Source organism: Grammomys surdaster, unplaced genomic scaffold (genome assembly GCF_004785775.1).
Source record: "Grammomys surdaster isolate TR1022 unplaced genomic scaffold, NIH_TR_1.0 181, whole genome shotgun sequence".
Classification (NCBI taxonomy): domain Eukaryota; kingdom Metazoa; phylum Chordata; class Mammalia; order Rodentia; family Muridae; genus Grammomys; species Grammomys surdaster.
Window position 1 is genome coordinate 2,463,554 of NW_021604626.1, and position 12,726 is coordinate 2,476,279.

Sequence of the window (12,726 nt, forward strand, 5' to 3'; positions counted from 1 at the left end):
CTAATTCAAGTCTACCTGTATTCTTGCTACTGTTAACTTGTACTAGTTACAGACTCTCCCAAACTCTGAAATACCAAACTCTCTGGAACTCATTGATTTAAAAAAGAGAGGGAGAGGAGGAAGGAAAGGAGGGAGGGAGAGAGAGCTAAAATGGTGTGATAGTTCATTGTATTTATCACTTAACTAAGAGATTTTGTTGGAGAAAGATTAATGTACATGATTATGGGTGCCATCTGAGTCTTTGTTGAGGATGCTATACATTATACATTGTATGTTCCTCAGCATTTCCAATATCCAACAAAAAGGTCTATTACAAATCCTTGTAGACCTGTATAAGAAAGTATGATTTGGGGGTTGAAAAGTAATTTCTAGGCCGGGCGGTGGTGGTGTACGCCTTTAATCCCAGCATTTGGGAGGCAGAGGCAGGTGGATTTCTGAGTTCGAGGCCAGCCTGGTCTACAGAGTGAGTTCCAGGACAGCCAGGGCTATACAGAGAAACCCTGTCTCAAAAAACAAAAAACAAAAAGAAAAAAAACAAAAAGAAAAAAAAGAAAAGTAATTTCTAAAAATTGATTATTTTGTATACATGGGTGTACTACATGCATGCAGCCTTGAAAAGATTTTTTTAAGCCACAAATTCATCTACACAAAACCAAACAACATCACAAAATGGATAGAAAAGATAAGTCACAATGCAGACATTCAATACACCTGCAAACCATAAGAAATAGAAACCTTTTTCCTTTTTTTTGTTTTTTTTTTTTTTTGTTTGTTTTTAAGGTGCAGAAGACAGATTCAAAACTGCTGAGAAAATGAGCAATATATGCAGATACTGACAGAAATCCTCATTGGTAACCACATCAATATATGCAAATACTGACATCCATATCGGTAACCACAGGAATATATGCAGATACCGACATGCCCACTGATCCTGAAACCGAGGATCACAATGCAGCACCATTAGGCACCCGCCAGACCAAGCACCGTTTTAAAAGTCTGACAGCAATGGACCTGAGTTCAGTATCCAGAACTCAAATTTTTTTTTTTTTTTTAAAAATCAAGGCATGGTGGTGGTGGTGGTAAGGAACTCATTATGTTGACCCTGCTGGTTGTGAACTCACAGAGATCCACCTGCCTCTGCCTCCTGAGTGCTAGGTGATTTTGTGCATTCTTGAACTTTCTGTAAACTACGGCATTAAGGATAAATATGTAAGTAGTAAAACCATAAAGGGTACCCAACACTATCACAACTGCTTCTAGGGCAAGGAGAGATTTGATCAGGACGGGCACACTGACTGAATGTGAAGCCTTTGGGTTCTGCTTCTGGACCTGGACATTTGCTTTCTAAGAACTCTTTTAACTTTAACCATGCGCACGTTTTATGTTTTTCTGCATGAATGTGTGTGCCCAGTTTTTAATAGAAGCGAATAATTGGCCCAAGATAGGTGATCGTTGTTGGAATTGATCTACAGAAAGATAATAACGGCCATGATATAGAACTAAATTTTAATGTCTTTATCATCCTATATGTTCTTTCTGGCCAAAAGTATAGGCCCAAGAGAGGTTATCATTGTTGGGATTGATCTACAGGAAGATAATTACGACCATCATATAAAATATGATTGTTGAACTTTAGTGTGTTTACTATCTTATATGTTCTTCCTGGCCAAAAGTCAGCAGTGTCTGGTGCTAAATACCACTCACACGGCCACAGAGGTCTGTGATAGGACTGAGGCAGTGAGGAGACAAACTGTGAAAGTGAGTGCACAGCAGTTGGGTTCCTGCCTTGCCCCTCAGGAGATTCACCCACAGTGTGAGCAGACAACAGCAAAGTCCATGTTCACATTATCAAAATCTTGCAGACAACAGGGCCAGTAAGAGAATGTAAGTCCGGGTGTGAAATGGAGAACCAGTGAAGAGAGATCAGGGGCAAGGGTGGAAGGCAGGCCGTGCTGGCAGTTCCAGCCACAAGAAATCGTGAGAGTCACCCAGTCTGAACTTAGTGGATCCCCAAACTCCTGGTGGGCAGGGCAGGACAGACTCAGTCGAACTGAAAACAAGGGTGTTGTTTTTCTGTCGCTGCCCACAGACTTTTATTTATACTCTGTTTTTTTTTTTTTTCAAAGCAGTTATCAGAGACACCTACTCAGGAACACAAACGGGCAGATTCCTCTGACTTCGGTGTTGCTGCACACCCTTCTGAACGCCGGGTCCATCTGTCCTGGTGTTTTCCTCTTGCTAACTGGAGTTGTACTGCAAGCTTCCCTCTCCCCTCCCTTCCCTCTCTCCTTCTCTCTGTCTTTTCCCCCTCCCCCTCTTATTTTCCTTGGTGAGTTGATCTAGCCTCACAGCTTCAGTTATTATTTCTGTCAGAAAGGCAAGGCAAGACCAGGTTTGGGCCTTAAAATAGACATTCTTTTTCCAGATCTCCCAGTGGACATCTCCACTAATTTGTTTTTGAAGCGTCCGCGCTAGATCTGTCTATTCGTCTCCCGTCTTTCATCTATCACTTATCCCCTATTATTAAATCGTCCATTGACTCTCCATCCCTATTAATTGTGCATATCTAGCATCTGTTGTTGCTCTGTTTCTACTTTTGTCTCCGTGTATCTAACCGGCTATTAATTATGCATGCGTGCACATTTTATTACGCGTATGTTTTTACCCATTCACTCATCCAGTCATATGTATAGCTTGCATTGTGTTGTTTACTCCAAACCACAGACGTTGGCGGTCTAACATTATCTGTTGATGCAGAAAGCAGCTGATTACAGCATACCACCTGACTGTGTGCTTGACCACTTTTCATATTTATTTCTAGTACTCATTACTATGGTTTGGATACGGTATGAATGTGCCCCTCTAAGGTTCATGTGTTGAATGATCGTTCTCTTCTATGGCGATGTTAGGAAGCGGTGTGACATTTAAGATGTGGGGAAGGGGGGCTGGTGAAACACTGCGGGGACGTGGGGGAGAGCGGAGGAAGCCCTGAGCAGGTGAAGTCAATGTGTGCTGTTGGGGGCGTGGCCAAGTCAAGGACCACAGAGCCTCTGACCCATGGAGGAATGTCAAAGCATTCCCTCTTGATCTATGTGTGTGTGTGGACAATGTGTGCAGGAAATGTCCACCATAGCTCCCCATCCAGGTATTTACAGCTTAAAAGACTGCGACCCTACAAAGACTCTTCCTCTCTAAACCCATCCCTTTGATCCAGCTGTGTGCTTGCTTCCCAGTTCATCTGAGTGATGACCCTGCCTCTCTGTAAGCTACAATAATAAACACACCGAGTTTTCTCCATTCGAGAACCTAGGCCAGCACCCTATCTGTCTGTGTGTGTGTCTGTCAGTTCTTCATTCCCTCACTGCCCCAGTCAGCCTTAATGGACACAGCAGAATGCCGTCAGGTCACTTGGTAGGTACATTGTCCTCTTGAGGGATGAAAGTAGCTTTCCTGAGTCCCTGGGCGGTTCTCTCAAGTGAACTATTGTAAGAGAGAAGGCCCACCCCTCTCTGTCCTGGCACCATCTCTCACCTGTGATCTTTCCATTTATCCACCATGGTGCAGAGCACATATCTGACACACCAGACTTTCAGTCTCCCACACTGTCAGCTGAATAAATGGCTTTCTTTATGAATTACATTGTATTTTGTTACAACAATGGAAAATAGACAGGTGCAGTCCTAACAGCTCACAGCTGGCTCACTGGGCCTATAAACAGTGTTGTGTTTCAATGTGTAGCTTCCTTCCTCATTCATATTCCTGGGCTTGAATTTTGCTAACTTGGCAGCTCTTGGCATTCACTCACCCACCTTCTGGAACATTTCCTTGCTGCCTTTCTCCCCAGTCCTTAATTTTCCTCGTTTTGTGTCATTTGGTTTTAGTTTTAGGTCTTAAACATAGAGTTCGGTACCTTTGGAACTCTTATGTGAGGGTCCCTGCCCTTTTTGTTTGTTCTTATTTTTTTGACAGAGTCTTGTGTACAGCCCACACTGGCCTGTGTAGCAGGCTGGCTTTGAACTCCTGATTCTCCTGCCTTCACTTTCTAAGTGTGGGGATCATAAACGTACCTGTGCCCATTCAGCCTAGGTCTCTGCTCTTTGTGGAGACCATGACCTCTCTCATGTTCAGTGACTCTGGAAATGTTTGGAATTATCCAGCACGTAGCTGGGTTCTGGTGGGTTTCAGACAGGAGTTCGAAGAGTTCATGTTGCTTACAGCTTGTATGTAGACATTAGGAATCGTGCTGAGACACAGTGTATCCTGTCTTCTATTTAGACAAATGGAGATTCATAGGGCAACATTAAAAGCATGTGTAAAAGCATTAGTTTTTTTAACTAATAATTGCCAAATATCAAAGTTGCCATATCTAAGAGTCTTATCACTGGGTCACCAATATTTAATAATATGATAATTTATCTAGAGATACTTGTTTATTTTTCAAAACATGTTTTCCTTCATTTTAGAAAAAATTTATATGGCTAAAAGAAAGTTTCACACAAATATAAAATAATAATAATATTGAATAATTAAATAATGTGTTCAAAGTACTTAAAACTCATAATTCAGAGAAATATAAATTGATATAAATGTAAACTGAAAAAGTTAAAGTTTGATACATATTTTTACACTGTAGTGATAAAATATTTAAACAAATCGTCAAAATATAAAAGGCAAAATGGACAATAAAATCAGTTTTTATGAAATTAAATGAAGGAGAATAATAAAATTTTATGTAGAATTTTATGAAATTTAGTTAAATGTTAGATATTTTTTATTAAGAACAGCTAGACCTTCACAGGCACTTTGAAACATGTTTCTATGTGTTTACTCTTACAGTGCCTCCCTCCCTGGGCACCTGTTGTGGACATCACAGTACCATATACCTACAGAATCCTGACTGGGAATGCTATCTCACATCTGCTCTTGTTTGTCTGAATCTTAAACAGACACGGCTCCTCCCAGGTTAACCCATTTGCATAGCAAACACACTAGGGTTTAAACCTGGGGCACAAGCCCAGGCTGCTGACTTCCCATTGCACCAGCTCTGAGCAGAACAGCTCTTTCAGGAGGAAGTCCACAGCCCAGCACTGTCTTGTTCTAGAGCTCCTAGTTTGTCTGGAGCCATACAGGATATGATGTCAATCTTGCCCACACTCACTTAGTAGACATTTAACCCTGTAGTTTCTATCTCCTCCGTTTCTTTTCTACCCTCTGGAACCCTTCAGCATTTCTGACCTTTCAGTTTTCAGGACCTGAGGTGGGAAAGAAAATAAGCACTTAAGCTACCATCTCGAGTTAATCTCTTTCCAAAATACCGTAGAGTTGCTGACAGGAAACACAGCTGCCCAGCGCTAGGGCTCCTCACGGTGAGCAGGTGAACCAGCGACCCTCTGCAGGCTCAGGCTGTCCACTCTGCCTCTTCTCTCATGGTCTCTCCATTGTTGCTCCATGCTTGCCACCACCACCCTGCCCCCAGTACCCAGCATGCTATTTCTTCCTACTGAAAATAAAATGGGCCCTATTCCTTTTTAGTTCACCTGTCTCCTTTCTAGCCATAAAACACAGAGTTAATGTGAGCTTCTTCACATGTGCAGCAATTACTCGGTTACAGAATGAGGGCATCAATTAAATTAATGTGTAAAATTAATTAGAACATGTGAAGCCCTGTCCTGCCAGCCCACATTAGGACAACTCTTTCAGTGTTTTGTCACCATATCGACAGTAATGGCCTCATGGCTAGAAGCTAGAGCATTGTCCTCTTTGAGTGGTAAATCTCGTGTTCAGTGAGCTCTAGGTTCTCGTTGTATTTGTGCTTACTCTATTTTTAGTCAACCACAAACCCAAGACTTGAGTTTTCATTCCATTTCATTCTCCTCAAATTGTTTTGGGCAGAGAGGATTTCAAGTATTTATTTATTTGATCTATAACTGCGTCAAGAAACTGACTAATTAAAACAGCTCCTGCCTTACGTTTGGAAGTTAATCAAAGGATGACCAAGTTGCCAAGACCACTAACACGGGCAAAAAAGACAATGTCCTAGTTAGGATTTTACTGCTTTGAACTGATACCATGACCAAGGCAAGTCTTATAAAGGACAACATTTAATTGGGGCTGGCTTACAGGTTCAGAGGTTCAGTCCAGTATCATCAAGGTAGAAGCACGGCAGCGTCCAGGCAGGCATGGTGCAGGAGAAGCTGAGAGTTCTACATCTTCATCTGAAGGCTGCTAGTGGAAGACTAGCTTCCAGGTAGCTAGGGTGAGGGTCTTAAACTCACACCCACAGTGACACACCTACTCCAACAAGGCCACACCTTCTAATCCCGCCACTCCCTGGGCTGAGCATATACAAACCATCACATTCCATTCCCTGGCCCCAATAGGCTTGTTCAAACATAAGTCTATGGGGGCCATACCTAAACATAGCATAATGCAAAATACATTCATTTAGTCACACTTCCAAAGTTCCTATAATCCATAACAGTCTTAACAATGTTAAAAGTTCAAAGTCTCTTCTGAGATTCATATAATCACTTACTTGTAATTCCCAAAGCAAGACAGGAATCCAGCTGGGTAAACTCCAAACTCTGCATCTCCAAAGATGATATCAATGCAGTCTTCAGGTCTCCAACTCCCTTTTCATCTTTGTTGATTGCAACAAACTTCTTTCTCCTGGGCTGGTTCCATTACCTGTTAGCAGTTTTCCTCAGCAGATATAGCCCATGGCTCTGGTATCTTGACTATTTTGGAGTCTGCAAGGCAACTTCAATGTTACAATTTCTTGTTCCAGTGTCTGGGCTCCTCCAAAGGGCTTGGGTCACTTCTCCAGCTCTGCCCTCTGTAGCACTCTAGGCTCAGGTTGATCCACTCTACTGCTGCTGTTGTTCTTGGTGATCATCCCTGGTACTGGCATCTCCAACACGCTGGGGTCTTCTGCTGCAACTAGGCTTCACCAGTAGCTTCTCATAGGTTCTCTTCATGATGCCAGGCCTCAAATCCTTTGCATGACTCCATCAGTCCTGGGTCGTCAACTACAACTATGGCTGCACCTTCACCAACGGCCTTCCATGGCCTCTCACAGTGCTAAGCCTCAGCTGCTCTTCATGACCCCTTCATGCCTTCAAAACAAGTACCACCTGGGTGACTCTTACACATTACCAAGTACAGCTGTAGCAGGAGGTACAACCTTGGCTATCTCTGGAATACAGCTTCCTTGTGCTCTCAGAAAACACTTCCCAGAAAATTTCACCTCAGTGATGCTGGTCTCTTCTTAATCACCACAAATTTCTTAGCAGTAGCTAACCAGCATCAATTGTCCCAGTAGTCTTTTTTATTCTGGACTCTAAAGCCAGAGCCAAATGGCCAAAGCTGCTGAGTTCTGCTGCTTCCTAGGGCTGGAACTTGGCCCTCTTGTTATATTACGTTATCACCAGCTTTCTGTTTTCAAACTCCTTCACTGCCTAAGCTTGGCTGTCCTGGAACTTGCTCTGTAGACTAACTTTGAACTCAGAGATCTGCATGCCTGTCTTATGGGAGTAAAGGTGTGTACCACCATGCCTAGATCTAAATTTAGCTGGGTAGGATCTTGCCCCAAAGTCCCACTCCCTTAATCTGTTATTTCCTAGAACATGGGATTTGGCTCCATTTCATTTCCTGGTGCCCCTTTAATACTCAAACCATATATTTTATATTTTTCCATTTTTAGCTTGCTATGCTTGTTTAAATGTTCTTCATAAGACTTAACCAGAGAACAAAGTCTATGATGGGCATTTCTGAGACTTCCTTTGTCATTGCAATTAATCTGAGTCTCTTCACCTTAGCCTCAGGCAGACAAGGGCAAAAGGCACCCACATTATTCATCAAAATATCACAAAAACAGTCTCTAGGACACATATTGAAATTATCCACTGAAACCTCTTGGGCCAGGTCTGCACAATTCAAGTCACTCTCAGTTGTAAAGTCTTCCATATTCCTACTAGGATAGCCCATTAAGCCCCATTTAAAGCTTTCCACTGCTTTTCAAATCCAAAGTCCCCAAATCCACATTCTTCCAAACAAAAACATGGTCAAGCCTATCAGAGCAATACCCCAATCCCTGGTACCAATTTCTGTCTTAGGGTTTTACTGCTGTGAACAGACACCATGACCAAGGCAACTCTTATAAAAGCAACATTTAGTTGGGGCTGGCTTACAGGTTCAGAGGTTCAGTCTAGTATCATCAAAGTAGAAGCAGGGCAGCATCGAGGCAGGCATGGTGCAGGAGGAGCTGAGTTCTTTATCTGAAGGCTGCTAGTGGAAGATTAGCTTCCAGGTAGCTAGGGTGAGGGTCTTAAGACCATGCCCATAGTGACACACCTACTCCAACAGGGCCACACCTTCTAATGTTGCCACTCCCTGGGCTGAGCATAAACAAACTATCACAGACAGTTCATCCAGGTAGACTTGAGAGACGGGTAACTATCTTATGAAAAAAAAATAGCCTTTGGGTTGAGGCTTAGAAGATGGATAGAGTTTTCAGAGAAGGCAATAGACAAAGCCATCAAGGTAAGAGGAGACTCCCATCTCATCCTGGTCAGAATAGCAGTAATCAGAAAAATAGCTTGCTGGTGCAGATGCAGACTGGAGGGAGATTTTACAGGCACAACGGAATCAGAACGGTAGGGCTTAAGCCAAACTCGGAGCTTTCATACGATCAAATCTACCACTTCTCAGTATTTACCCCAAGACTCCCAAGTCAACATACCACAGAGATCTCACACATCCTTGTTTACTGCACATTATTTGCAAGAGTTAAACATGGGCCAACCTATGTGTCCAACACCAAGGAATGGATAAGGATTGTGTGTGCACAGGACAGAATCACTTTCATCCACAGAGAAGGAGGTTACCCGCTTTGTAGGCGAGTGGATGAAACTGGAGGACAGTCCTACTAAGTGAATTGCATCGGTCTCAGAATGACCCATTCTTCATGTTCTCTCATTTGTGTTCTGGATCTGACAGATATATAAAATCACACGTACTGATGGATGGCTTGCAAGTAAATATGGAATTGGGGTTCAGGGTAAAAGGGCTAATGGGAGGGAAGGTGAGGGGTGAGAGAGAAGGAGACAGGGTGGAGATGGGTTCAAAGATATTTAGCACTTGCACAAAAACACCTTACATAACTGCTCTTGTCAGCTTTCTGTTGCTGTGGTAAACACCATGAGCTCACAGGTTACACTCCGTTGTTGAGGGAAGTTCAGGGAGGAGCTTCAAGGGGCGTGGGGACTGAAACAGATACCAGAGAGGAAGGCGAGGGCTCGTTGTCTTTGGTTTGCTCGGCTACACTTCTTAAGCATCCCACCCACTAGGAGATGACCCTGCTCACAGTGACCTGAGCAATCAGCAATCAAGAAATTGTCCACAGATGTGACGATTTGGGCAACTCTTCAGGTGCAGTTACCTTTTCTAGGTATATGCCAAGCTGTCTTATGAAGCCATAACAGTAATGCTTTATAATACTTTTTTTTTTAAAATCAATGGAACAGTGGCATTTAGTCTTCTTGGCCAGCAGCAATAAAACTACCATAAATGACAGCTTATAAATATAATTTATTTCTCACAGTTCTGAAAGCCGAAATGTTAGAACTGACTCGAGACCACTTAGGCCATGCCCTCTGTAGCTGTGTCTCTTCCCACACACGTTACTAAATCTGCACCCAGGTTCCAAGGGTGCCAGAGTAGAGAGGCTGGAATGTTAGAGATCCAGAGCCTAACAATTTACTTTGGGCTATCTTTAGACTCCTTGATAGCCACTTACTGCCCACCTCTGTGTCAGACCTAACATTCTTACGAATGTTCCGTAAGTCCTTTGGAAAGTACAAACAGATCCCTAGATTCCAACAAAAGACTGTCAGGATAGAATCTGAGGCCAATAGCTGCAGTTTCTCTGATACAAATGACCTCCTTGATGGTCCCACCAGTGGCTTTGAAAAGTGTCTTGATTTATGGCTTTCTTTATTCTATTATGATCAAAACTTCATGAAAATGTTAACACACTGGAACATAGAATTTAGAATAAACTGAATCTGTGTTCTTGGGCCACAGTCACTCATATTTGGCTCCAGAATAAAGTATCTGTTATCTCTTTTGAAGCAAGAGCTTTTTCTTCTCTCTCTCTCTCTCTCTCTCTCTCTCTCTCTCTCTCTCTCTCTCTCTCTTTCTCTCTCTCTCCTTTCTTTCTTTCTTTTTTTGAATTGACACGGATAAATGTAACTCTTTTAGTGTCACTGCTGTTGCTATAAAGTCCTGGCAAATTTACAAGATCAGAGACATGTTTGCTTTAATTTTTTGGAGTAAAAATAAAAATTTTCTAACGTGGCATAGGGAAATAATGAAGCAGTTTCAATGTGGCTAAGAAGTATTAATTTTTTTTTGTCTAAGTAGACCTGAATGTTCTGAAAATTTTAAAATAATCATCTAAGCGTGCCAGCATGGGCCCTTAGTCGCCTAGGCAATAGAACAGGTTTCCATGGAAACACATGGGTCTGTACCAAAGAAATACCTTGATTTTTTAATGGTAGGAATGAGCTTCATCTGAGGAGTACATAAACTCACTGCTGGCTGCTTAGTCTCCCCTGGCCCTTGAGCTCATAGCTGTGAATGACATGTAGAGAAATGAAAGATGCACATTTCCTAATTAAATATTACTGTGCAGTGACTGAAGGGCAGGATGTTTTTAAGGGGGTCCCACATGTTAGTGTACATCTTTGTCCAAGGCCCCGGACTCTCTGCATCATCATCTTCCAGTCTTTTGCCTGAGATACAGAAGCAGGGAGGAGATATGTGACTCACACTGGCCTCATGGACCTAGGGCTGAAGAATGGAATGGAAGAAAGCAGGAAGCCGACAGGAAGCAGGAAGCACACAGGAAAGCAGGAAGCAGACAGGCAGATGTTCATGGAATCCCACTTGGTACCATCCAGTCTTTGGCTGAAGCAACAAGTCAATATCCTAGGTCCAGCTCCTTCAGTGAACTCACATTTTCACTCATTTCAAACCGGTGGACAACGACCTGCCCAGTGCTGTCCAAGGTTCTGAAGCTTAGATTCTGTTGGGGGGGACCTCTCTCTCTCTCTCTCTCTCTCTCTCTCTCTCTCTCTCTCTCTCTCACACACACACACACACACACACACATGCACACACATACACACACACATACACACACACACATATGCACGCACACACATACCATGCCCTAACTAATAAGTTCACATAATTTAAACCGCATGATACTAATTAAAGAATTACGTAGGATGGAGTTGTGGAGAGCGATGGAGAATGCTATTTTGTACGTGTGAGAAATCTTTGTGATGAATCTCAGAGGAGCTAAAAGAACAGGTACCAGGGACAGTGTCTTCTATGTGGCGGGACAGCCCAGCCTGCAGTGGCTGAATGTGAATGAGGGTAGCACAGTATGTGGTAGGAAGATGTGGGACTTCTCATCACCTGCTGGATGGAATTCCATCATCTTCCCTGACCATATCTCCAGCCCAAAGCTTCACCTCAGGTCCTACCTAACTCACTTGACACCCATAAGTAATCAGTTAGTATAACCTTTGAAGTGATCGGTATCAGCTCAGGACACCCAAAACCAAGTTCTCAGAACAAAGGAGATTGATTTTCCCTGGAGGGACAAAAAGCAGAGAATAAAAGACAGAAGATAGAGGACCAGAGAGAAAGGGAATGGAAAAAGAGAGAGGGGGAAGAGGCATTTGTCTTGGAGGGGGTAGGACACAAAGGATTGCCTCTGGATAGAGAGGAGACAGACTTGACCCACTAACAAATGGTGGTATATAAAGGCAAAAGAGGAAACCCTGTGTTAGGATGAGGTGTTTAATTTTAATTGGGCATGTTAATTAGGTGATCCAAAGGGGGCTTTTGATTGCTGGATTTCAATACTTTGATATCAGGATGTTGGCAGTCAGCCTCAGGATGAGGAAGTGGCCAAATAAAGGAATAGCCATTGGTATCTAGCTTTAGGAATATAATGGATTTTTAGCAAAGCAGAGGGAATGGGGGAGAATGGCAAGACCTGCCAGAGCTATGCTTGCCACATTCAAGCTGGCCAGAGTCCCTTCTTCTGGTATGAGAGCAATTGGGGTAATGGAGAGAGCTAATTCAAAGGAAAGGGGTACGAGGAGCTTTTCATACTGTCTCACAACAACAACAACAACAACAACAACAACAACAACAACAAAGTGGAAGGGCTGGAGAGTTTGCTCAGCAGTTAAGAATATTTGCTCTTCTTACAGAGGACCTAAGCTCAGTTCCCAGCACTCACACAGGAGTTCATAACTTGTAACTCCATGGGCACCAGGCATGCAGATGCTACACATATATACACACAGGCAACACACACACATGTACAATAAATAAGCCTTAAGAATAAGCGAAGGAGTTAAGACGGACCTGTGAACAGAAAGAAGAGGGGATATCAAGGATGAAAGGGATGTAAGCAGGGATGGGTGCAGGATGTGGGAAGGAAGGGGTTAGTGGGTGGGTACCAAAGTGTGAAAAAGCCCATGGAAACCTAATACTTAGTTAACTAATTTCAAAATACAAATAAAAAAAAACCCAGAATGGCGATCCCCTCTCCTGCAATGAAGACACACAGTGAGTCCAGTGACCTTGTGTTTCTGGGATTTTGCAAGTGCCTTTGATCACGGGAACCCCCTCCCCAGAGCA